The sequence below is a fragment of the Dermochelys coriacea genome, chromosome 28, assembly GCF_009764565.3.
Source record: "Dermochelys coriacea isolate rDerCor1 chromosome 28, rDerCor1.pri.v4, whole genome shotgun sequence".
Taxonomy (NCBI): Eukaryota; Metazoa; Chordata; order Testudines; family Dermochelyidae; genus Dermochelys; species Dermochelys coriacea.
Genome location: NC_050095.1, coordinates 3,175,426 through 3,202,402, shown reverse-complemented (window position 1 = coordinate 3,202,402; position 26,977 = coordinate 3,175,426). Strand labels below are relative to the sequence as shown.

Here is a 26,977-nt window from a genome sequence, read left to right as displayed (position 1 = left end):
TTACAGACAGATCCCTGCTTCAGAGAGCTTGCAAATAAGGTCTTCATCCTACAAAACACCTAACGCCACAGCCAGTGCTTCCTACTTATGAGTCAATGAGAGTACTCTGACATGCCAGAACTATACCAGATGGAAACCATTAAGGCCAGATCTTTGCTAATACCTCTCCCCGGACAAATTCTAAAACTTAATGGGAATCACTAGTCTGAAATCCAACTCTAATTGAAAGGCCAAACAGCATCCATGGTAAAGTTCTTCCAGTTTTAACAATTTCCCATATATTGATTAGTAACACAGAATATTTTTAAAAAAATCATTAAGATCTTAGTTTTCAGATACCTCCAAAGAATTATGTTGTTAAAAGAATCCTTTTTTCTTTCTTTCTTACCTTAAGCCATTAACACCCATGTAAACTTTGTTTAAATGTAACCATGCCAATGTCACGAGCTAGGCCTAGTCACGTGCTTTTGCTCCAGTATTCATTCACTAAAGCCCCAATCCTGCAAACGCTTATGCATGGATGCCCTCCAGGCGTAACTGTTTGCAGGATCAGTATCTAAGAGAGAGTAAATAGCATGAAAGCAGCTTCTTAAAGCCACACTGTGCCCGCAAGGGCTGGGGGAGAAGATACCAGCGAAAGGAGGACACTCAGACCTAAGAATAGTAAACTATGCTTTACTGAAGGAAGGAAGAACTTGCGCTCCAGTCTGCTTGGGGAGCCCCTAGGATGTGCAGAGGGGCTGCAGGGGACTCTGGCCGTTCGGGACCGCTGACCAGGCAGGACTCTGCCGGGGGAGGGAGTCCTCTGCGGTGCTGTATTCTCTGCACTTATCTCGGGGTTACATACAGTCAACAGCTGGCTACATTCTTATATGTACAATTTATGCTTATTACATAAACTGACTCGTTTACAGGCAAAAATATGCTGAGCTAGGCTAAAATGTCTTTTGGCAGGGTCTGTCGGACAAAGTTAATTGAAACTGCCTGCGTCCTCCGCTTACATCCAGTCACATACTCAGTCCACCACTTAGCTCCTCGCCAGTCTTCCGCAACCTTGCCCCTACAGACACCAATCAAAATAAAATCACAGATCTATTTCTTTTAACCTTGGATTGCTGTACTTTACCCATCGGATCACTACAACAGAAAGATCAAAGTGTTTTTTTCAGTTTGTGGACTTGACAGCAGTTTAGAGCCTGATCCTGCGCTTATGAAGACCTCACTGCAACCTAATCTGCAGTCTGCACTCTTTAAAAATACTCATATAACCTCCTCAGAACTCTAGGAAGAGGACAGATTATTAACATGTATCTACAAAAGCAGCCTAAAGGCTTTACAATAAAAAAACGCCAGTACAAGTCAGATTCTGTATTAAGATCTGCTAATGCAGAATCCCTCAGCCCTCTTTACCTCTCTGCTCTGGATCTGTCTCCCTCCAGTCAAACTAAATCTTAGCCCAGTCTTTCTAACATCTCTGGCATATGTCCACCAGCTGTCAAATGAAATGCAACATGGCCCAAAACAAGCTCTTCATCTTTCTCTGCTGATACTAGGTGGAAAATATTTGGTCTAGAACTGCAGAGGGTTCACTGGTTTGTGTTTGCTCTATAATTCTAACAGTGGAAAATAGCGGGGGTGCCACATTATTCCTTCCCCATCCAATTATTCCTGGCATATTTCAGATCTCGGAATTATATCAACAATCAGTTGGTAATTAATACCAGCTCCTCACACCAGACTCATAGTTACCTCAACAACAAGAAAAGGCAAGATGTGCTTGGACTGATCTTGCTCTGATGCATTAATCAGATAATGGAAATTTCCCCAGCACCCCACCTCCCATGTAGCCACATTCCCCGCATACCCCAAAACGCCAGCAACCTGCCCAAAATCTTGGCACCCCAACCCACGTGCAGCTTACTCCCACCAGCCCCTCCACTCTCCAACCCATGCAGCCTGCTCCCACCAGCCCCCCCTCACCCTCCACCTCATGCAGCCTGCTCCCCTAGCCCAGCCTGGAGCTGAGAGTGAGTTCTGTATCTCCCCGGCACCGGCAGCTGCAGCCCAGCTGGAAGTCCGGACACCCTAAACTCCCCTCCGCAACCTCACTCTACCCACCCCCTATTTCCCACCCCCATAACCTCACCTTTTTCCATGTCCTGTCCAGGGGCACCTAATTAGTGGAGCCATGCCTGTGCGGCACATCTAATTAGGTGCATGGCCCTTCATTCTCTCATGGGCAGCTGCCCAGGGGTGCACCTTAGAGGGAACTATAGTGCTAACCATAATAGCTCGGATGGCAAAAGCTCTAGTACACACAGTCATAGTGGCAAAAAAAAAAAACACTGAATAAAATGAAGGTAATGAAATGCCTCTAAACTACATTAATGCAGAGTTAAGGAGGCCCACTGCTTCTTCCTGCCCTCCCAGCATATGGATGGGAGCTAAAGTTAAACCTCTGAAAACTAGGAAATGAAGAGTTAAAGTACATGCCATAATCTCTGCCCCTCCCTGGAGTTGGCACTTGCCACTGGGAGTGATTCAGTAAGGCTGGTGCTAAGGTTTACAAACTATGAAGGGAAGCAGAGCATTCTCCATCTCAGGAAGTCTTCAGGTCACGACTGGATGCCTTTCTGGAAGATGATTTAGTCAAACACAAGGTACTCAGCTCAACTCGGCAGTAAATGGATGAAATTCTGTGGCCTCCGTTAAAGAAGAGGTCAAACTAGATGACAGTGTTTGAGTTGCGTTGCACAGATGGGAATACTGGCATTTATCCGCATGCCCTCCAGCTGTGTGCACTCTGTCATCTCTAGCTATAATATGATGCTGGAGGGATTACTTGGAGCAGCTTGGCAGAGCTGTGACATGAAGAAAGGTGTGTGTGAAACTTGTGGCACCAAGTCTGCTTCATTTCCATGCTGAGTGTTGTAGGTTGTGTCAGTGAAGGTGCACAAGGACGTGTTCTTGTCACAGAGATTGTCAGCAGCCTGGTGGCATATGCGTAAAGAGAAGTTGTTAGACTTTGTGCTGTACTGCTCCTGTTCCCAAAGTGTTGTGTAGCAGGAGAGGGCAGAGGGCTAGTGTGTGTGTCACTGGCAAGTCGGGGTGATGCTGAAATAGGGCAGAGCGGCGGTGGCATTGTGGGGTGTCATGAACCGTAACTCCGCATTTCCCCTTCCAAGAACCGAAGGGACAGGAATCCTTACCCAGCGGGGTCACATTCTCATAGTTCTCCTGCATGACGTCTCTGCAGAGGGCTCTCTGAGCGGGGTCCAGCAGAGCCCCCTCTTCCCTGGTGAAATACGCAGCCACCTCCTCGAAGGTCACCGGCCCCTGAAAGAGCAAGAGTCCCACACTCAGGACCGGCTGCCCCACTATTCGTGGGGGAGAGGAGGCAACCAAATGGGAGCTCCGGGAGGCTGCTGTCACGAGTTCAAACCCCCCACAACGCTCAGAGCACCCAGGAAACACCAGGGCGAGGGGATGAAGAGGGAGCCCCGTGTCTCTCCCAGCAGATCCATCACCCACCGACTAACCAGAGACCTGCAGGAGATGGGGCCCCTAGCAGGGTCCAGGGAGAGCTGCCTGGTAGGAAGAGAAGGGGGAATCAATCATTTTAAGAGCAATGGGGGAAGGATCTGCTTGGGAATGATGAGCCATATGTGATAAGGGGAGAGAAAAGGGGAAGAACTAGAGAGAATCTGGAGCCGTGCGAGAGAGGGAAGCGGCACAACCAGGGAAAGGGGGCAATTAACTCACCCCCACCCCACCCCCCCACTGCTCCTCCGGGGATTTCCTGGCTGCACAGAGACCGTTCAAACGTCCCCTCCCCCACACCCCAGGGGAACCCCGCCGGGCCCCAGTCTCGGCCCCCCCCGCAGCCGTGCCGGGGGCCGATCCCCGGGGGCTGCAGCGGCTGGGGCTCCCCGGGGCAGAGAGTCACTTTCCTGCCCGGCCCCAGCGCTTCCCCCGGGGGCTCCGGGGCAGAGCCCGGGGCTGCTCCCCCGCGGAGAACGGTCCCGATCTCCGGCCTTTGTTCTCCCCGGGTCCCGCCTCCCGCGTCCTCCAGCCCGCCCCGCTCCCGGCTGCTCCTGCCCCTTCCGCTGGGTCCTGCAGACACCGGCCCGGGCTGCCGCTCCCGCCCCTGCCCGGGTGGGGGGGGGGGGGCAGGCAGCTGCTGCAGGGCGAGTCCCACCCCCAGCCCCTTGCAAGCGGGGCGGGGGGCGCAGGGTGAAAATCTCTGTTTTAGCACCTTAGGGTGCACGGAGCACGCGCAGTCGCAGCTGGTGAAGCAGCTGGAGGCAGGGTGAGGAGGGGGCTGAGGGGTAAAATCGTGGGGGGAGGAACCGGGGTGAGGCCCGCCCGAGGCTGACAGAGGGCAAAAGCCCGGCACGGGCCGAGGGGGACCAGTGCGACACCAGGGTTTGCAATAAGGGCGGGGGGGGGGCAGAGGGGCTCTTTTATTTCCCCTCCCCCAGACAGCACCTCCCAGCATGGGCTTCCCAGGGCTGGTGCTTCAAAGCCCAGCGGGGCACGGCAGCGTCTCCCTGTCTGATGTGGGGAAGTGAGGTGCTGCCGCGAAATGTTTGACCTGCACCCCCTCACACTACCTGACTCCTCGCTTCCTGCTCCTCTTTGCACCTGAAGACAGAGAGCAGGTTTCCCCCCCTACGGGGGCCTGAACTGTCTCTGTGCCCCCCAGGAATTCCCAGGGGGAGAAGTGTGGGTGTGGGAGGGGAGGTAACTGCGTCCTTTTCCCTGTTTGTGCCACTTGCCTCTCAAATCCCGAGACAAATTCTCTCTACTTCTTCCCCTTTTCTCTCTCGTTATCACATATAAATATGAATTCCCCCATTTCTCCTAAAATTATTGACGCCCCCTTCTCTTCCTACCAGGCAGCTCTCCCTGGACCCTGCTAAGGGCTCCATCTCCTGCATCAGTCTGGGGCTAGTCGCTGTGTAATGGATCTGCTGGGAGAGACAAAAGACCTCTCACTTTGTCCCCTCACCCTGGTGTTTCCTGGGTCCTCTGAGCAGAGTGGGGGTGGGACTCTGTTGACTGCAAGTCTCCCAGAGCTTCCATTTGGTTGCCTCCTCTCCCCCACAAATAGTGGGGCTGTGAGGGGGGCAGCCGGTCCTGAGTGTTGGACTCTTGCTCTTTCAGGGGCCGGTGACCTTCGAGGAGGTGACTGTGTATTTCACCAGGGAAGAGGGGGCTCTGCTGGATCCCGCTCAGAGAGCCCTCTGCAGAGACGTCATGCAGGAGAACTATGAGAATGTGACCTCGCTGCCTAAGGATTCCTGTCCCCTCAGTTCTTGGAAGAGGAAATGAAGAGAGAAGGTTCCCAACACCCCACAATGCCACCTCTACTCTGCCCTGTTTCAGCATCACCCCGACATGCCAGTGACACACACACTAGCCCTCTGCCCTCCCCTGCTACACAACATTTTGGGAACAGGAGCAGTACAGCACAAAGTCTAACAATTTCTCTTTACACATATGCCACCAGCCTGCTGACAATCTCTGGGACAAGAACACGTCCTTGTGCACCTTCACTGACACAACCTACAACACTTAGCATGGAAATGAAGCAGACTTGGTGCCACAAGTTTCAGACACACACCCCTTCATATCCCAGTCACAGCTCTGCCAAGCTGCTCCAAGTAATCCCTCCAGCATCATATTATAGCTAGAGATGACGGAGTGCACACAGCTGCCAGGTACGCATATAAATGCCAGTATTTCCATCTGTGCAACACAACACAAACACTGACAGGTTCTTTTAGTCCTTCTTTGTATCTATAGTAAACTTATAGGTTTTTTTGGCCAGATGTGACTATTAGATCATCTAGTCTGACCTCTTCTATAACACAGCCAAGAACATTTCATCCATTTGCTGCCAAATTGAGCTGAATGCCTTGTGTGGAATTAAAGCGTCTTCCAGAAAGGCATCTAGTCTTGACTCAAAGATTTCCTGAGATGTTGAAGCTGCCACTTCCCTGGTAATTTGTAAACCTTTGCACCAGCCTTCCTGAACCATTCCCAGTGGCAAATGCCAACTCCAGGGACAGGGAAGGGGCAGAGTTAAGGTTGTGTTGCAGTTATGACATGTACTTTAACTCTTCATTTCCTAGTTTTCGGAGGTTTAACTGTAGCTCCCATCCACATGCTGGGAGGGCAGGAGGAAGCAGTGGGCCTCCTTAACTCTGCATTAATGTAGTTTATGGGCATTTAATTACCTTGATTTTATTTGCCACTGGATTTTTTTTGCCACTATGACTATGTGTAATCTAGAGCTTTTCCTGGCATAGCTATGTAGGGCTCAATCTCAAATTCATGGATGTAGTTTAAGTTCAATGACCACAGCACATCCCCTTGAGCCAACCCTTTACTGTCACAGCAGACTGGGGAAACCCTCTAGCACTTAACAGGGTCTTAGTCTTGCAGCCCATCTGCAGTGTCAGTGACTCACCAGTTTGGCTTGTGCTGCTCTGAAATTCTAAATCCTACAGGTATTGACTTTTTCAGTCCTGGCTTCCCAAAGAGGCAGTGGGTGCTAAGTACTAACTGAGATAAATGCAAGTGACCGAGATTCGTCAGGGAAGAAAGAGAACCATAGTTTCAGCCCCAGCTGTGTGAAGTAAAATGTTAAAAGAACAATATATTATACAGTAGAAAATCAGCCCTTATAAATCCTGAAACAGGAACCCAAGGAGGCAGCTGTCCATTTAGTTATTAATCCCAATCACAGAACTTCACCCAGGCCGTGCGATCCACACTCAGCCGCTTGACTATTTCAATTCTAACACCAATTTATTGTTCACATTTAAGCTACAACTTCAGAGCTTCCATCTTAGACCTCACCAGCACGTAGCTTCTGCTGGTGGCTTCTACAGATAAAAACCTTAATACAGACACAGCCCTTAAGGTACAGAATTTTAACGGTATGTATCCGGCAGCTCAGGTTCTTTGACCACTTTCACAGAACAAGGAGCTCAGTCATTTTGTAGGGCAGCATTTTAGTGTTATTTAGATTGGAGACTTATTCTTTTTAGCTCCTTCCTTCTGTGGATGTGACAGGTTTCATACACCCGTGCATGCATTGAGCCCCACTGTACCACTGGAGTAGAAGAGAAAGACTGGGATGGCTCCCACTTGATAAAAACAAAGAGTGACATTGCACTCCATATGTTTTATGGCAATATGATAATGAGTGTATATATAATGTCACTGGAATATGCTTCATGCAAAAGGACTCTTGTAAGGTATCATTACGAAGCTCATAATCTACTGAGTGTGGTCATCCCATTTGTTTTCATGTGTTATTTCGAGGTCTGGACTCAGGAGAATAAGACATAAATGTGTATCACTGATGTAAACATATTAAGTGGAAGCCATTAAGGGTGCTTCAGAATCAATCACCTGTACATGGTTCTGTTTACTTGCAAACCTTCCGGGGGTAGGTGCCTGGTAGCCTTGGAAGAATGGAGGCTGGGGTCTCACAGGACATGTGACCATGTCACATGATACTGGAATCCATCTTAAACCTGGTGCTTTTCCATTTAGAAGGAGGGTTGGGAACCCAGAGAGAGACAAAGGATTCATGCCTTGGGCCAAAGCTATAAAAGGGGGTGGAACAGAACAAAGGAGGCTGCCAGACATGAGCAATCCCCTAGTTACCACCTGAGCTGGAACTAACAAGGATTGTTCCAGGGGAAAGGATTGGGCCCAAAACTAGGAAGAAGTCTAGTCTGTGAAAGAAGCTTATTGGAACATCTCTAAGGGTGAGATTTACAGTATTCAGTTTCTTAATGTATTAGGCGTAGACTTGCGTGTTTTGTTTTATTTTGCTTGGTAACTTACTTTGTTCTGTCTGTTATTACTTGGAACCACTTAAATCCTACTTTTTATAGGATAAAATCACAATTAACCCAGAGTAAGTGATTAATACCTGGGGGAGCAAACACCTGTGCATATCTCTCTATCAGTGTTATAGAGGGCGGACAATTTATGGGTTTACCCTGTATGAGCTTTATACAGAGTAAAACAGATTTATTTGGGATTTGGATCCCATTGGGAGTTGGGTGCTGAAGATAGGAGCACTTGCTGAGCTGTTTTCAGTTAAGTCTGCAGCTTTGGGGGCATGGTTCAGGTCTGCGTTGCAGCAGGCTAGCGTGTCTGGCTCAACAGGCAGGGTTCTGGAGGCCCAAACTGGCAGAGAAAACGGGCTTAGATGTAAATTCAGCACATCAGGTGACAGTCCCAAGGGGGTCTCTGTGACCGAACCCATCACACAAAATCTGAAAAACAGAAAGAGTAACAATCAGATATTGAAACTGACAAGTGATTCCAACTCTGCAGCTCTTTCGACTCCCCTGAAGTAGGAGCTAGAGCTGCAGTCAAGGAACCAGGTGATGGGGTGGCCGGCTCAGTACTCCACATTTGCAAGCTGTGTCAGGAACGAGGAGACAAGTCAAGGCTGGCACAACCTGGTGTTGATGTTACAACTTCCTTCCCCAGAGGGGATCAGTCTGGGAGTCCTGGAATGTCCGTCTTTCTTAGGCAGGTGATGGTGCAAAAGGGCTTCCACCTTTACTTGGTCTTTATGGTCGAGGATTCCAGCTCACCCCACATTGCGGTCACTCCCCTGAAGTCTCCAGGCAAGTGAGGAGTGAAGGACGCCTTGGTTACAGACACCGTGGCCTGATCCATGAGGCAGACTTTGGGCTATCGTCAGTTAGGAAGAGTCCGAATTAACCCAGCAATTTTCTTAAAACATCAGTTGCTCTGAACCACAGGCACTGTGGAGATTTGAACCCCAAAGATCTCCAAAGTGAAAATACCAAGGACAGTTTTGGGGAGGTTTCCGTAGCCCAGCTTGAGGGTTAAAAGTCTGAGCTGTGACGATGGGCTTCATTAAAAAAGGAAAAGGGGTCTCAGCTCCCATAAAAATTACAGGTGAAACAAAAAATAACAGAAAAACTACCTATTCGCTCATGCATCCATTGCCACTTCTATTGGTGGGTTGGTTTGCTTTTTATTGTAAAGCATTTAGGCTGCTTTTGTAGATACGTGTTAGTCATCTGTCCTCTTCCGAGAGTTCTGAGGAGGTTATATGAGTATTTTTAAAGAGTGCAGACTGCATTTTCGGTTGCAGTGAGGTCTTAATAAGTGCAGGATCAGGCTCGAAACTGCTGTCAAGTCCACACAAATTGAACAAATTGAAAAAACACTTTGATCTTTCTGTTGTAGTGATCTTATGGGTAAATTACAGCAATCCAAGGTTAAAAGAAATAGATGTGTGATTTTATTTTGATTGGTGTGGCTTTAAGAAGCTGCTTTCATGCTATTTCCGCTCTCTTAGGGCTTGGCTACACTTGCAGATGTAGAGCGTTGGGAGTTAAACCTGCTTTCAGAGAGTGCAGCAGGGAAAAGGCTGCCATGTGTTTACACTGTCAGCTGGAAGCGCACTGGCGTGGCCACATCAGCAGTTCTTGCAGTGCCACAAAGAGCAGTGCATTGTGGTAGCTATTCCAGTGTGAAAGTGGCTGCAACGTGCTTTTCAAATGGGGCGGGGGGTGGAGTGTGACAGGGAATGTGTGTGTATGTGGGGGGAGAGTGTGTCAGCATGCTGTCTTGTAAGCTCAGACAGCAGCAGACCCCCCTCCCCCCCATGACACACACTCACAACAGCAGCTTCCACAGTAACGGTTGCTTTGTCCCGGAGCAGATAAGCAGCCGGCTGTCAGAAACGGAGCTTTGAAAGGGCATAGCCGCATTCCTGTAGCCGATTTCAAAACAGTGACAAGAGTGACCACTTGATTTGGGGGATTATGGGACGTTTTCGGAGGCCAATCACAGCGTAGTAATGCAACACCTCGTTCACACTGAGGCCTGGGCGTTTCAGCCGGGGCGCAGCAAGTGTTATGCTTCTTGCGGAGGTGGATTACAAGGGCTCCCATGCATAGACGTTTGCAGGATTGCGGCTTTAGCGAATGAATACTGGAGCAAAAGCATGTGGCTAGGCCTAGCTCATGACATTGGCATGGTTACATTTCAAACAAAGTTTACATGGGTGTTGATGGGTTCAGGTAAGAAAGACAAGGATTCTTTCAACAACATAATCCTTTTGGAGTGTTGTAGGTATCTGAAAACTGAGATCTTATGATTTTTTAAAAATATCCTGTATTACTAATTAATACATGGTAAATTGCTAAAACTGTAAGAACTTTACCATGGATGCTGTTTATTTGTTTGGCCTTTCAGTTAGAGTTGGATTCCAGACAAGTGATTCCCATTAAGTTTTAGAATTTGTCTGGGGAGAGGTATTAGCAAACATCTGGCCTGAATGGTTTCCCTCTGGTCTAGTTCTGGCATGTCAGAGTACTCCCATTGACTCAGAAGTAGGAAGCACTAGGTGTTTTGTAGGATGAAGACCTTATTTGCAAGCTTTCTGAAGAAGGGATCTGTCTGCAAACTCCAATGCCATGTGTTAATGTGCTCCAGGGCTTCTACTCTGAATATTTGAGTTGGTGACACACACACACACACACACACACAATGTGAAAACAGGAGAACTTTGCCTGTTTCTACAGGGCTCTGTTGCACTTGCACAGTGTGGGTCCTAAACACTCATTTAATATATCCATAACCAGCCAGTTGATGTTTTACTTCCCTTTGTATTTTCAGTGTTGTCACTTGTTTGTTTGTGGTTTTGTTTGCTGTCTGTGTTGCTTTATTACTTATTTTTACTGTTCCACGTGTGTGCAGTATTCATCAAATTAAGAATTGACATCCCATAGAAATGGTATAAGCGTGAGTGAATACCTTCTACTCTCCTTTCCAGTATCAGACAATATTGTATTAATCTATGCGATGAGAGCATGACTGTTTCTAGTTGACACATAGATTTGTTTAGCATCTTAAAGCTGAGCTGTGCGTGCAGATATTATGCATGCAAGAGGGATAGTTTGGGGAACTGCAAAAGTCTGTAGCATGTTAGTGTTTTGGCAGATGCTTCATTTATTGAGAGCAGCTTTCCCTGAAGATTTAGTGATCACGCTTTATGGTAGGAGGAGGTTATTAAATTGGGTCTCCTGTACATACTTTTTATGCTTTTACTAAATGGCCATGACTGTCTTTTATTTCTATAGCTGTTTTCAGTAGGCCACATTTTGGTGTGTTTACTAGCTTGGGTTGTTAGAAAGGATGATAAAATACATGTACTCCAAGGGCAGTGTCAATTTTCTTTTCATTTGATTTCATATTGAATAAACATCTTAAGCAGTGCACCTTGATAATTATCCCTTGTTTTAATATTTTTTTTTCTTTCTCCTTACCTATGAACTGTTTAAGAATATATATTATATCTAGGGTTTTTGTTTCCACTGGTGGCGCACATCCACGAATACCTGCATATTGCTGCTGCATATAACAAAATTCAATCCGCACAGGGATGGAAAATGTTCAAAGGAACATTGGTTAGTGGTGTGATTTTTCACACCCGGAACTGACATAGCTACACTGACAAAACTTTTAAGTACAGACCGAGCAAACGTCTGCATGTGGATTTCAGAGCACTTTCAACTATTACTTTTAACCCAAACATTTGGAATCAGAAGGCAAAACTTTCAAGAGGAACTTCTACAAAATGCAAGGAAAATGCACATTGTCTGAAAGCTACCAGAAGTAGGGTTCCGTCTCAAATTCATGGGTGTAGTTTAGGTTCAATGGCCACAGCACATCCCCTTGAGCCAACCCTTTACTGTGACAGCAGATTGGAGAAACCCTCTAGCACTTAACAGGGATTTAGTCTTGCAGCCTGTCTGCATTTCAATGTCCATGACTCACCAGTTTAGCGTGTGCTGCTCTGAAACTCCAAATCCTACAGGTATTGACTTTTTCAGTCCTGGTTTCCCAAAGAGGCAGTGGGGGCTATGTATGAACTGAGATAAATGCCAAGTGACCAAGATCTGTCAGGGAACAAGGAGAACCGTGGTTTCAGCCCCAGCTGTGTGCAGTGAAATGTTAAAAGAGCAAGATGATTTTGTAAAAAGCTGCCTGTGGTGGCAGGGCATCCGATGCATCCGATGAAGTGAGCTGTAGCTCACGAAAGCTTATGCTCCAATAAATTTATTAGTCTCTAAGGTGCCACAAGTACTCCTTTTCTTTTTTGGTGGCAGGGCTGTATCTCAGGAACCTCGTGATCAAACTGACCCATATTTGGACCACTAACCCTTCCCTGAATGCCCGTAAACCCCAGAAAATATCAAGACAAAATTTGATTAAACACATGGCTTTTAGTGTAGTTAGAATAATTGATCTTTAAACAGAAAATAATGCTTCCATCAACCTAGCCACTGCCACTTGGGGAGGTGGATGACCTATGGGAATGGGGAACCCTTTCCATTGCTGTAGTAATGTCTACACGCCTGGTCCGTCCTATCCCTTACTGCGCGGAATCCCACCAGTCCATGCTCACCGGTCTGGGCCTTCCTACAACTCTCATTGTGTCTGCGTGTCTCTCTGTGGTTAACGAGCAGGTGACTTCCCCTCTGACCAGAGCCTTTACTTTCTGGGATATGGGGTTACTGTCTCTGTGTTTTGGGAGCCCCTTTGATGAGGAGCTGTGACTGGGGTCCCGGGGGTGGGGTCAGCAGAACAGGGCCATTTGCAGACCTCTGCCCCTGGAGCTAGTAGCGTAACTGAGAGCAGTTGGCTGTTCTCCTGCATCTGAGCCAGCCACTAGACGGGGGTGAGATCGAGGATGCTGGGGAGTGAATACCACTGTGACGCTCTGTACCTCGGGGAGACACCGTACACATCCATGTTCATCGTCATAAAATGGTTGTGTGGTATTGTGACGAAGTGGGACTGTTCTTAATGAATACTGTAGGGGTGCCTCAGTTTCCCCTATGCATTTCTTAAGTCTCTAGGTGGTGGGATAAGGGGGTGTGATTGTTGCAGAGCAAAGGGCCAGGGTACAGAAATCGCCGACACTCTGTCTCCTGGCAACTGATGGCCTGCAAGATGAAAGCTAAAGGGTTGGAGAACAAAGGACTCTGGTGACCTCCTGGCCCGGGAAAGGAACAAAGCCCAGAAGAGGAGGGGCTGGAGGGGGAGTCAGTTGGGGGCTGGCTGGGGACAAGGAGTGAAGTGCAGACTGGTTGTCTAGCTCCCTGCCCCCCAAAATGGACCCGGCTGAGGGGTCCTGTTCTCTATACCTACAAGCTCTGTTTTAGACCATGTTCCTGTCATCTAATAAACCTCTCTTTTACTGGCTGGCTGAGAGTCACGTCTGACTGCGAAGTTGGGGTGCAGGTCCCTCTGGATTCCCCAGGAGCTCGCCTGGACGGACTCACTGTGGGCAGCGCACGGAGAGGCAGAGGATGCTGAACGCTCTGAGGTCAGACCCAGGAAGGTCAAATCTGTGTGAGCTGTTTGCCCTAGAGACAGTCTGCTCAGAGAGAAGAGGCTTCCCCAGAGTCCTGCCTGGCTTCATAGGGAGCAGTTCCAGAGCATCGCCCAGGGACTCGGTGACAACTGGTGGCAGAGGTGGGATGTACTGCACGCCGTGGATGGCACTTCCTGCAGTAAGTGACTGGGGAGCAGTAAAACGAATGGGGATTGATGAGGACCAGGCTTGCTGAAGGCTCAGAGAGGAGCGGTTTCAGGGGCGTGGTTAACCTCTGGGAGTGTGACCAGCGAGAAGGACTTTTGCAGGAACAGGGTTCCCCTGGGGATTGCAGCGAGTAACAGGGCAGAGGAATCTGCAGCTCGTCCCTGGCAAAGAGGTGGTGACCTGGAGAAGGGCTGGCACACTACAGGTTCTCCCTGGAAACCGTGGGGAGCTGAGAGCACACAGACCTGTGAGTCCACAACAACCTGGGAACAGCGGAGTGAGGGCCTGTCATCATCTCCTTAAGAAGGACATTGTAACCCTGTGCAGAAAGAGAGGGTTGGGCATTGGAAAGTTCACCAAGGCACAGTTAATCATGCAGCTGGAGGAGGATGATCACTCTAAGGAGCAGATTCCTGACCCAAATGGGGCTACAGCAGGATCTGGGAGCAGCTGGAGTGGGAGCCAGGCATCCCCAAGACTCCTGTCCCCGACCAGACAGGGGTCTTCACGATCGGGTTCCCCATCGGGGGATCGGAGAGGGACGGGATTGGAATTGAGTCCGAGAGAGCAAGAGGACTGTGAGAGACAGCGAGAGCCCGAGAATCAGCTGCAGAAGCAGCAGCAGCATGAACTGGCGATGGTGGAGCGGAGAGACATAGGGGACCTCCTAGGAGTGAGTGGGGCTAGACCCCGGGGTGCCAGTTCTGCAGAGAACCTCGAGACTAAATTGCTGCCCTTGGTTAAGGCGGGGGGGATGTGGATGCCCACCTCACTGCCTTTGAGCAGGCTGGCGATTTGAACAAAGGGGAACTCTGCGAAAAAGCCCCAGTGTCCAGCTCCCTTGCTGGGTCCCAAGGCCAGAGACTCCATCAGGCAGATGGGTGGGGAGGTGGACAGGCTCCCACTCCTGGCCCCGGCCTATATGTCTGTGTGGAGTCTCCTGAGGTCAGGCCCCTTGGACCCCCAGTGGGAGTGGAAGGTGATGGTCGATGGGGAGACATTCATGCGGTGGCGAGACCCTGGGACAGAGAGAACGGTTGTCAGACCCCGGATTGTGCAGCCCCACCAGATGCTGCGGGTCTGTGTGAGTTGGGTGAGGGTCCCAGGGATGAAGCCCCTCGCCCTGCCTATGGCCCAGATCCCTGTGCAGACCCAGGAGGGGTGGGGCTGGCTGGTCATTGGGGTTCTCCAGGATACCAGCTGTGAGACCCTGTTGGGGGGTGACTGTGTCTCTTTGTGCATCCGATGAAGTGAGCTGTAGCTCATGAAAGCTTATGCTCAAATAAATTTGTTAATCTCTAAGGTGCCACAAGTACTCTGTTGCTGCTAGCAGGCTGGCTTACAGGACAACTGACACAGTTGCTGGTAAAAAGCAGTTTATTTCCCTTCCCACAGCAATATATATACAGCACTTGTTTATTCCTTTTCTGTTGTTTATCACCCAATGTTCTCATCATTCTTATCTTTGGGTTCCATTATCTTGTGGTGGTAAAGACTCTCAGGTGCTGCTTATATCATTAGTCCTTAGTTCAGCCAAAGTTTAGTCCTCAGTCCAGCCAAAATCTTCTGGCCTTGTCCTTTATCTCTTGTATTGTTATTTTCCATTACTTGGCACACATTTCTAAAACATCTGATACTCAGCATTTCCCACATCTCCCCCTTTTTGTTAAAAAGCAGCTTGAATCATCCATGACATTCCCCAACGCATACATTGAACTATATATGGACCACACAAACAAATTATACCAATACAGATACCAATTAATAAAAGAGTGTGCTATAATGATGTTATTCATATTTTGTTCTAATTTTGCAAGTAACTCATGAACAGAGTGAGGATGATCTGACAAATTAACACAACACATACCCTCAAAATCTTCACATCCGTGTCCATGTGCTAATAATAAAAATTCAATTGCAGCACTATTATATAAAACTGCATGGCAAATGCTATCTACATCGATTAATAACTCAGTTAATATTTCAAAAATTAGATTAAACTGTTTAATACTCCAACACACTAATTTCTCTAAATTAAAAGCATTTTCCATAATAGCAACACCAGGGATGCTTAAGCAATAGAAAATCAATCGCAACTCGATTATCTAAAATGGCATCTCTTAATTCCTGTTGTTCCATACTTAAAAGAGCAATTGCCTGTGATGTAGCATTAAGCGCTTTAACAGCAAAACAAGCTAATGCATTCAAAGTTTGCACCGTATAATAAGATGCAAAGCCAGGAATGCCTGCAACAGCATTCAGCAAAGCCAAATGTTCTGAGTGACTATATAAGGTAACATCTGCAGAACACGTATTTTGCAGGGCCGTGCTTCGCCGATTTCGCTGCTGATTCTTTCCGGGCAACAAAAGGGTCATTCGGCTAAGACAGCACAAGGTATTATGACTTAGATTGGCAGGAATATAACTAAAGGTTCGTTCGCCGCAGGTAAAAAATCAACCAGACGGCAAAATAATATGTCCATAATTAAAAGAAACATTAACCGCATTAGCACAATTCAAAAGGGGGGCACTTACGGTTTGGCAGCCCATGGGTACTTTTGCGCGTGTGCAATTTACCATTCGCGCACACGTTACATTATCTGCCCCGGCTGGGTACGGGGTATGTAAAGATAGGGCCCCAGGGGGCAAGGAGTAATTGGCGGGGCCCCAATTTGCCATATTCGAATACTATGAAGACAAATTGGCATAAGCTGCAAGCATGGTGTGACTGCCAATTTCTTTGGGATGGTGACATATGGGCACAAGTATGTCCATTCCACCAGAATACCCCTGCTCTCCCTGTTTGCCCCGCCGCATCGGTAAATGCTGTTATTCCTGTCACTGGATTCTCCTGTCTCATAAGATGTTTTTCCAACTGCAACGGGGAAGAAAACAGGCGGTGAGGAGGGTAATGACAACTTAATTGTCCCTGATAATTTGCTAGGGCAACAGCAAACACAGTGTTATACATCAACAGATGTGTAATCATCGTTTTTGAAAATGGCAACAAAATCTGATGCGGATCAATTCCTGTCATTACGGTTACTCTTTTCCGCGCTTGCCCTATTAGCATGGCTATTGCTTTAATTCTGGAAGTTACCGTACGCACATTTTTACACGGTGGAAATATCCATTCCAAACCGACTTTATCCCTAGTATCCCACTGAAATAATAGTGCTTCCAATACTGCATCTAGGCTAAAGACCGCTACCACGAAGGGTAAGTTTTCCCGATATCTCCCGGAATAACCCTCCCCCACCTTCTGTCCTATTCGTTGTAATGCTTGCTTCTGTAGTACCGACAGTTGTCGTTTCTCTCCAGGGGCTCTCCCCCCTTCTAATAAAGGAAGAAGAGGAGTTATATCCTGATTTGTGATGCCACAAAGGGGGCGAAGCCATTGCAGTTCACCTAGCAGTTTCTGTGCATCATACAGTGTGCGCACATGAGGAGAGATTTTCAACTGCTGGGGGCGTACGGTGCAGTCAGTGATCCGAAGTCCCAAATACAAAAAAGAGGCTTTAGTCTGACCTCTTTTCTTGGAGCAATCACGTTTTAAATGACCCATCTTTCCACACTAATAACACGCCCCCTCCCTTCCTCTACGCCAATTCGACTTGGAGGTATTCAAGGCTACCGCCAAGGCGCGTGCATGAATCTTTGCCTTATCCTCCTCCTCCACCAAAGGAGCACGGGTGCAGGCTTCAATCATGTCGACTAGGGAGGCCAATTTTAGTAAGGTCACCAAAATCTTCTTACACGTGGGGTTAGCATTTTGAAGGGCTAAATCTACCCCCAATGCCGATCTGGCCTCTGGTGTTAAATTAGGGGCCCTATCCAATGCCGTCCTCAGGCGGTCCAAAAAGAGGGCAAAAGATTCGCCCACTCCCTGCGTGACTTTTAAATAGGGAGGTGAGGGGTGCCCAAATCAGGGAGCTCTTTGAATGCCTCCAATGCTAGAAGCTGAGACTGTTGTAATATTTGGGGTACCAATCGTGCCTGTAGCTGAGGCTCTTCAAATCGCCCCTGTCCCAACAACATGTCTATTGATGCTACCTGGAGAGGGTCGTCCCGGGGTCTATCTAAATTAAGCACTGCTGCGTGCTCAGCCTTTTTTCTCCATGAATCCTTCCATAATAATCTCTGTGTGGGTGTTAACAACATGTCTGCAAATTTCTGGGCGTCAAAGGGACACATCGCTTGCCCCGAGAATATTTGTTCTAATAACGCTTGTATATACGGATTTTTCAATCCATATGCCACAATAGCTTTCTGAGCCTCCCTCATCAATTTCCAGTCTAATGGCACCCAAGATTTAACCCCCTCCCTTGATACCGATACCGGGAAAGTAGCTGGCATGGCATCCAAAAATTCCCCTTCAATTATAGCATCCTTTATTAATCCATGCCAGCGCTTAATTGGGTCAGGAGATCCCACTCCTCCCCCCCATCCCTCCAAATCACCCCCCGTCCCCAGTTCTTCTTGCCCTCGTCCAATTGAAGAACACGTAGGTGGCGGAGGTTTCACTTTTGGTTGAACCGGTTGCGTAGCGGGGGCATAAATTTTGCGATATTCTTCCTCTGCTGTCGGTCGGGAGTGAGGTGCTCCGTACAACCATAATACCCACACAACCTACAAATATGGGGCAAACGTGAGGGGTCAGGTATGCCGTGCTCTTGAAGCTGTTGCAGCAAATGCGATCGTGACGATCCTTGCGGTCTGTTTTCCTTTCTATCCAGCTCATCCATCATCTGTTGAGCTGCAATACCTTCCTTATATAACCACCGAATTATCTGGTCCTGCGTCAAGTTATCAAACTCTCCAGTTTTAGGCAAGTCAGTAATCCGAACGTGTCGGGGAGGGGCTGGTGGCACAACCGCGGGCGGCAATTCTGACCCCCCTTGTAACAGGTTCTCTGGATTGCCCGATGACAATTCCCCTGACACAGGCTGATCCACGGCCATCGGTTCGCCCCGATCTGAGTCGTCATCCTTCAAGGGCAACGGTACCTCACTGGGGTCCAACGGCGCCAAAGGAATCATAGGCGTTGTTTTACCAAAGAAGTCTTTCGCTCCTACCGTGAAGGCCCCTTTCGCTGATGATTCTAATGCCTCGCGTAATGCAATACGCGGCCCTGCCTGAGCCGCTGCGGTGGTAACGGCTCGATGAACAGTCCGCCAGATAGGGCTGAAGGCAGCAGCTTCTTTATTTCCGACCCCCACAAAGTCCCACAGGTCTTCCTCCACTGTTTTCCACACCGAGGAGTCAAAGACATTCTTTGCATTAACCAGGAAACCCCGTCGCTTTCCCCACCGAAGCAATTTTTGCAGAGCTTCTGGGGAAAATTTTTCTCCCTGATTATTAAGCAGATTGCTTAAGACCTTAAGCATGGCCTGCTCATCTGCTGATGCTGCCGCTCCCATTATGAGAGATATTCCCCGCCGCTCACCTTTCAGTGGGAGCTCCCCCGCCTCTTGGGCATCCCGGTTCCTCACCCGAACGGAGGACACCGGCAGCGGCGGTCCCTGCTATTTCTTCCTCTGTCCGTGGTATCAAATTCACAGAATTCTATCACGTCGGGGTCACCATTTGTTGCTGCTAGCAGGCTGGCTAACAGGAAAACTGACACAGTTGCTGGTAAAAAGCACTTTATTTCCCTTCCCACAGCCATATATATACAGCACTTGTTTATTCCTTTTCTGTTGTTTATCACCCAATGTTCTCCTCGTTCTTATCTTTGGGTTTCATTATCTTGTGATAGTAAAGACTCTCAGGTGCTGCTTATCTCATTAGTCCTTAGTTCAGCCAAAGTTTAGTCCTCAGTCCAGCCAAAATCTTCTGGCCTTGTCCTTCAACTTGCCACCCGCAGCCCCGCCTCTTGTACTGTTATTTTCCATTACTTGGCACACATTTCTAAAACATCTGATACTCAGCATTTCCCACACTCCCCCGGCGTTACTTGCTTGCAGCGGCTCATTACTTTCACTCTTTGGGCCATACTGGGATCCAGGGCACGGGGACAGCCATATTGAAGCATTGGACCGCACTCCATGTGTACCGCGCCATTAAACAAGTTCTCAGTTCTTCTCTACTTGCTTGGCCTTTTCTGCCCAGGCCCGATTCAATGTTGCCCTTAGGGAGACCATGGGCGACCTTTCCGTTCCAGCGCCTGCAAATGGATTATGCTGAAATGCCCAAATGCTTGGGGTTTCGCCACCTCCTCATCATCATGGACCAACTTTTTGGATGGCCTGAAGCGGTGCCAACCAGAAAGGCAGACACCAGAACTGTAGTCAAGTTTTTGATGAAAGACATTGTACCTAGGTTTGGGGTCCCTGAAGTGATTGATTCAGATCGAGGCTCACATTTTATTGCAAAAATCTTAGAAGAGTTGTACCGGTGTTTGGGGACTACATGACAGTTTCACACTCCATACCACGCTCAGTCCGCTGGACAGGTCGAGCGCATGAATCGCACTTTGAAGACAACAGTTGCAAAATTTTGCAGAGAAACTAACCTTAAGTGGCCAGATGTCTTGCCTATAGTACTATGGCACATACGACGAACCCCACGGATGCCCCTGAGTCTATCTCCATTTGAGGTATTGTATGGGAGACCAGCATTAGTTCCAGGAAATTATGTTCCGGCCCATGCTAGCCTTTTGGATGGAGTTGAAACTTTGGCCAAATATGTTGCTAGGCTACAGGAGGAGTTGGCTTGTAATCAATCCGAGGCACAGCTGTTTCAAACTGCGCCCCTGGGATTGAAGGTCCATTCCTTTAAACCAGGGGACTGGGTAATGGTAAAAAAGATCCCTCGGGCAGATCCTTTGGAACCCCGGTGGGAGGGGCCCTATCAGGTACTGTTATGTACTTATTCTGCTTTGAAAGTTGCAGGTAAAGGCTCCTGGATTCACCATAGCTACGCTAAACTGGCCACGAGACCCCCATCCAGCCAGACCCCCATACTCTGGGGGCTATTGTACCCGCGGTAACAAGACACCAAAATTTACCCCGAAAAAGAATTCGCAATTTAGTATGGAGAAAACGATGAGAAGTTCCACAGAACCCCCTCGTTAACCGCCCAACGGGGTTTCATTCCTTCACACGATGGTTCTTACCGTGGTTGGGAGTTAGTGAATTAGAAAAGGCCATAGTTAACATATCGGCTGCCCTAGAATTGATGGCAAATGCCACCGCTGATGCTCTCTCTGCCCTTCAAATAGAAGTCACTCAGCTATCACAAACTGCCCTGCAAAACCGCCTAGCCCTGGATTACCTACTTGCAAATCAGGGCGGAGTCTGTGCTTTGGTAAATTCAAGCTGTTGTGTGTTTGTAAATCAACATGGCCGAGTCGAAACAGACATTCACATTTTACAACAGCAGGCAACAATATTCCATCATTAGTCTTGACAACACTAGCACTGGGTTCCAAGAAGTTTGCAACTGGCTTACGTCGTGGGTGCCAGATCTGGGTGTGTGGGGACGACGTATCTTGTATCTGATCTGTTTGGGCATGATTGTATTTGTATTAATTTTTGTATGTATACAGTGTTGTAGTATATGTTGTCAACGGATTTCTTCTGCTCTAATATAATTAACTGACGTACAAAAGAAAAGGAGGGACTGTTGTGAAAGAGTTAAAAAAGAACTCTCATTTCTGTTTCAGAGTAGCAGCCGTGTTAGTCTGTATTCGCAAAAAGAAAAGGAGTACCCGTGGCACCTTAGAGACTCACAAAGGTGCCACGGGTACTCCTTTTCTCATTTCTGTGGCTTTGTAGCAGGCTGCTCTGGCCTGGCCTTGACTCGCTGTTTGGCGAGATAAGCAACTATCAGGAAAAGGGCCTGGAGTTAGCAAAATTTTGTGTAAGCTTGTTATCGCAAGTGAAGGTTAGGCTTAAATGCAATAATAATGGGCTTTTACTCATTGGCTGAAGAACTCTGTGCACGAGGGCAATGGAACCTACTGATTCGTGGAGGGGTTCGGGCACGAGGGCTGCATGCATCACCTACTCATATATGTAAGATGTGTAGACAATGCATAGGGTCCCCCTCTGACTAGCAGGGGGGCACCACGCTCGAGCGTAATAAACTTTGCAAAGACTGATCAGTGGTAACTCGTTTATGTGCCTCAGTCTAGACTCGAACTGTGTGTGAGCTATTGGGTATAATTCGTAACAGTTTCTGTGCGTGACCTATCAGGTGTAATTCACAACACAATGACTCCAGATTCAACATGCTCAGGTTAGGAAGAAAGATTATTTTTATTGTGCGCCTGGAAATACCCTTCGGTGTGAAAGTCAGAGGTGGATAATTTCCAGCGCATGCACCCTTATCACTAATGAAGGAGTAAAGGAATGTACAAACCAATGAAGCCTTAACATTTCATTTGCATCCTCAGTCCTTGTCCCTGTGACAGGATGCCTCGCGAACCAGCTGAGCGGCAGCGAACCAGCGGAGCAGCGGGGACAGCAGAGCAGCTCACAGCAGGAGTTTGCCTGGGACTGGTAAGTATCCGAGTGTGTGTATTTGCTTGCTGAGGAAGTATCCGAGCGTGTGTTTGCTGGGAGGGCAGGGAGAGAGCCTGAGTGAGTGTCTGATTGGCTGCTAGCCTGCAGGGGGCGGGCATTAGGGTGTCTGTGTGTTTGCGTCAGGGAAGCCTGGCTGTTTGAAAATAGCCAGAGCCTCGCGAACCAGCTGAGCAGCGGGGACAGCAGAGCAGCTCACAGCAGGAGTTTGCCTGGGAGTTCGCCTGGAGTGAGGCCAGTGAGGCTTACATCTTGCCAACGTCTCTGAGGAAGCTCATAGTAGGTAGGTGATATGGAAGGGGGGGTTCAGCTGTTGTGACCTGCACTGGATGTGCCATGTTTGTCTTTCTTCCACAGGACAGAAGCGACTTTGTCTGTACAAAGTGCAAGCTGGTCTCCATATTGGAAGAGAAGATTGAAGGTCTGGAGCAACAGGTAACGACCCTGCGTTGTATACGAGAGACTGAGGATTTTCTGGACCAAACTCAGGATAGCCTTCTAGGGGCACAAAGCTCTAAAGATATAGAGCAGGTTGCACAGAGGAGCCAAGAGGCCAGTGAAGAAGCTTGGCAACATGTGACCTCCAGAAGAGGTAAGCGGAATGTCCGGGTTCCAGTAACACAGACACAGGTAACTAACCGCTTTCATGTTCTCTCCACAGGTACCAATGCGGAGAGTGGACCAGATGATATGTCTGGGGGGAGAAAGCAGAAGGAGACTCCGCTGGTTGGGAGGCATGAGATGCGATGTCCTGAGGTTGGGGGTTCCACGACCACCACTCCCAAGAGGAGAAGGCGGGTGGTGGTGGTCGGGACTCTCTCCTCCGGGGGGACTGAGTCATCTATCTGCCGCCCTGACCGGGAAAACCGAGAAGTCTGCTGCTTGCCAGGGGCTAAGATTCGTGATGTGACGGAGAGACTGCCGAGACTCATCAAGCCCTCGGATCGCTACCCCTTCCTGCTTCTCCACGTGGGCACCAATGATACTGCCAAGAATGACCTTGAGCGGATCACTGCGGACTACGTGGCTCTGGGAAGAAGGATAAAGGAGTTGGAGGCGCAAGTGGTGTTCTCGTCCATCCTCCCCGTGGAAGGAAAAGGCCTGGGTAGGGACCGTCGAATCGTGGAGGTCAACGAATGGCTACGCAGGTGGTGTCGGAGAGAAGGCTTTGGATTCTTTGACCATGGGATGGTGTTCCATGAAGGAGGAGTGCTGGGCAGAGACGGGCTCCATCTTACGAAGAAAGGGAAGAACATCTTTGCCAGCAGGCTGGCTAACCTAGTGAGGAGGGCTTTAAACTAGGTTCACCGGGGGAAGGAGACCAAAGCCCTGAGGTAAGTGGGAAAGCGGGATACCGGGAGGAAGCACAGGCAGGAATGTCTGTGAGGGGAGGGCTCCTGCCTCATACTGGGAATGAGGGGCGATCAACAGGTTATCTCAAGTGCTTATATACAAATGCACAAAGCCTTGGAAACAAGCAGGGAGAACTGGAGGTCCTGGTGATGTCAAGGAATTATGACGTGATTGGAATAACAGAGACTTGGTGGGATAACTCACATGACTGGAGTACAGTCATGGATGGTTATAAACTGTTCAGGAAGGACAGGCAGGGCAGAAAAGGTGGGGGAGTAGCACTGTATGTAAGGGAGCAGTATGACTGCTCAGAGCTCCGGTACGAAACTGTGGAAAAACCTGAGTGTCTCTGGATTAAGTTTAGAAGTGTGTGCAACAAGAGTGATGTCATGGTGGGAGTCTGCTATAGACCACCGGACCAGGGGGATGAGGTGGATGAGGCTTTCTTCCGGCAACTCACGGAAGCTACTAGATCGCATGCCCTGATTCTCATGGGTGACTTTAATTTTCCTGATATCTGCTGGGAGAGCAATACAGCGGTGCATAGACAATCCAGGAAGTTTTTGGAAAGCGTAGGGGACAATTTCCTGGTGCAAGTGCTAGGGGAGCCAACTAGGGGGAGCGCTTTTCTTGACCTGCTGCTCACAAACCGGGTAGAATTAGTGGGGGAAGCAAAAGTGGATGGGAATCTGGGAGGCAGTGACCATGAGTTGGTTGAGTTCAGGATCCTGACGCAGGGAAGAAAGGTAAGCAGCAGGATACGGACCCTGGACTTCAGGAAAGCAGACTTTGACTCCCTCAGGGAACAGATGGCCAGGATCCCCTGGGGGACTAACATGAAAGGGAAGGGAGTCCAGGAGAGCTGGCTGTATTTCAAGGAATCCCTGTTGAGGTTACAGGGACAAACCATCCCGATGAGTCGAAAGAATAGTAAATATGGCAGGCGACCAGCTTGGCTTAATGGTGAAATCCTAGCGGATCTTAAACATAAAAAAGAAGCTTACAAGAAGTGGAAGGTTGGACATATGACCAGGGAAGAGTATAAAAATATTGCTCGGGCATGTAGGAAAGATATCAGGAGGGCCAAATCGCACCTGGAGCTGCAGCTAGCAAGAGATGTCAAGAGTAACAAGAAGGGTTTCTTCAGGTATGTTGGCAACAAGAAGAAAGCCAAGGAAAGTGTGGGCCCCTTACTGAATGAGGGAGGCAAGCTAGTGACAGAGGATGTGGAAAAAGCTAATGTACTCAATGCTTTTTTTGCCTCTGTTTTCACTAACAAGGTCAGCTCCCAGACTGCTGTGCTGGGCATCACAAAATGGGGAAGAGATGGCCAGCCCTCTGTAGAGATAGAGGTGGTTAGGGACTATTTAGAAAAGCTGGACGTGCACAAGTCCATGGGGCCGGACGAATTGCATCCGAGAGTGCTGAGGGAATTGGCGGCTGTGATTGCAGAGCCCTTGGCCATTATCTTTGAAAACTCGTGGCGAACGGGGGAAGTCCCGGATGACTGGGAAAAGGCTAATGTAGTGCCCATCTTTAAAAAAGGGAAGAAGGAGGATCCTGGGAACTACAGGCCGGTCAGCCTCACCTCAGTCCCTGGAAAAATCATGGAGCAGGTCCTCAAAGAATCAATCCTGAAGCACTTAGAGGAGAGGAAAGTGATCAGGAACAGTCAGCATGGATTCACCAAGGGAAGGTCATGCCTGACTAATCTAATCGCCTTTTATGATGAGATTACTGGTTCTGTGGATGAAGGGAAAGCAGTGGATGTATTGTTTCTTGACTTTAGCAAAGCTTTTGACACGGTCTCCCACAGCATTCTTGTCAGCAAGTTAAGGAAGTATGGGCTGGATGAATGCACTATAAGGTGGGTAGAAAGCTGGCTAGATTGTCGGGCTCAACGGGTAGTGATCAATGGCTCCATGTCTAGTTGGCAGCCGGTGTCAAGTGGAGTGCCCCAGGGGTCGGTCCTGGGGCCCGTTTTGTTCAATATCTTCATAAATGATCTGGAGGATGGTGTGGATTGCACTCTCAGCAAATTTGCGGATGATACTAAACTGGGAGGAGTGGTAGATACGCTGGAGGGGAGGGATAGGATACAGAAGGACCTAGACAAATTGGAAGATTGGGCCAAAAGAAATCTAATGAGGTTCAATAAGGATAAGTGCAGGGTCCTGCACTTAGGATGGAAGAATCCAATGCACCGCTACAGACTAGGGACCGAATGGCTCGGCAGCAGTTCTGCGGAAAAGGACCTAGGGGTGACAGTGGACGAGAAGCTGGATATGAGTCAGCAGTGTGCTCTTGTTGCCAAGAAGGCCAATGGCATTTTGGGATGTATAAGTAGGGGCATAGCAAGCAGATCGAGGGACGTGATCGTTCCCCTCTATTCGACACTGGTGAGGCCTCATCTGGAGTACTGTGTCCAGTTTTGGGCCCCACACTACAAGAAGGATGTGGATAAATTGGAAAGAGTACAGCGAAGGGCAACAAAAATGATTAGGGGTCTAGAGCACATGACTTATGAGGAGAGGCTGAGGGAGCTGGGATTGTTTAGTCTGCAGAAGAGAAGAATGAGGGGGGATTTGATAGCTGCTTTCAACTACCTGAAAGGGGGTTTCAAAGAGGATGGCTCTAGACTGTTCTCAATGGTAGCAGATGACAGAACGAGGAGTAATGGTCTCAAGTTGCAATGGGGGAGGTTTAGATTGGATATTAGGAAAAACTTTTTCACTAAAAGGGTGGTGAAACACTGGAATGCGTTACCTAGGGAGGTGGTAGAATCTCCTTCCTTAGAGGTTTTTAAGGTCAGGCTTGACAAAGCCCTGGCTAGGATGATTTAACTGGGACTTGGTCCTGCTTTGAGCAGGGGGTTGGACTAGATGACCTTCTGGGGTCCCTTCCAACCCTGATATTCTATGATTCTATGATTCTATGATCTCAAGGACCAACAGAAATGTTACTCAGGGTCAGGAGGAGAGAGGAAAGTACTTTCCCTCATGTATTTCCCCGGTCTGCTGTGCAAGGCAGCAGAGATGCTTTAGGCCTTTTAGGGCATTTTCTGTCACTGATTTTTTTCATGGTGTGGTGTGGGAGGAAAGATTTAAACCTGCCAACTCTGTGAACCTGTGAATGTTAAATGACCAAGTGATGAGGTAGCAATAATGCTGTTTCTCAGGATTTGATTGGAAAGAGAAAACAGAAAGCCCTTGAAGTTGAACTCTTGGGTGAATAGAATGATCGGATTGATATTCAACCTTGGAAGGCAATAGATTGTTACATCAGTCAGAACAGCCTGGGTTGGTTTCTTTGTTTGTTTCTTTGTTTTCCCTGATAAATTGCAGAGGGTTCAGAGGAGAGCCACAGGGATGATTAAAGGCTTGAGCAGGGAGAGCAGTTTAAAAACAAACCGAACCTTGCCTGCGTCTACTGGCTGTGACTGCTGAGGACATTTTCCTTCTCTACCCCAGAGTAT

At 48.5% G+C, this 26,977-nt stretch overlaps 2 protein-coding genes and 1 pseudogene across 5 annotated transcripts in view; 1 reads left to right on the top strand and 2 right to left on the bottom strand.

Annotated features, from left to right (window-relative positions):
• Window positions 1–26,977, bottom strand: part of LOC119849428 (zinc finger protein OZF-like) — a 776,365-nt gene that overhangs the window by 7,510 nt on the left and 741,878 nt on the right. The window contains exon 1 of one of the 4 annotated variants that reach the window (XM_038386370.2): window positions 3,210–3,333. The exons of the other annotated variants lie outside the window; for them this stretch is intronic. The gene's annotated coding sequence lies outside the window, so the exon portion shown is untranslated. Of the gene's footprint in view, window positions 1–3,209; window positions 3,334–26,977 lie in introns of those variants that run through there. 4 annotated transcript variants of the gene reach the window in all.
• The window catches only part of LOC119849371, a 1,398,949-nt pseudogene that overhangs the window by 661,191 nt on the left and 710,781 nt on the right, over window positions 1–26,977 (top strand).
• LOC119849376 (zinc finger protein 420-like) overlaps window positions 1–26,977 on the bottom strand; it is a 3,142,523-nt gene that overhangs the window by 2,610,002 nt on the left and 505,544 nt on the right. The gene's annotated exons all lie outside the window — the stretch shown is intronic.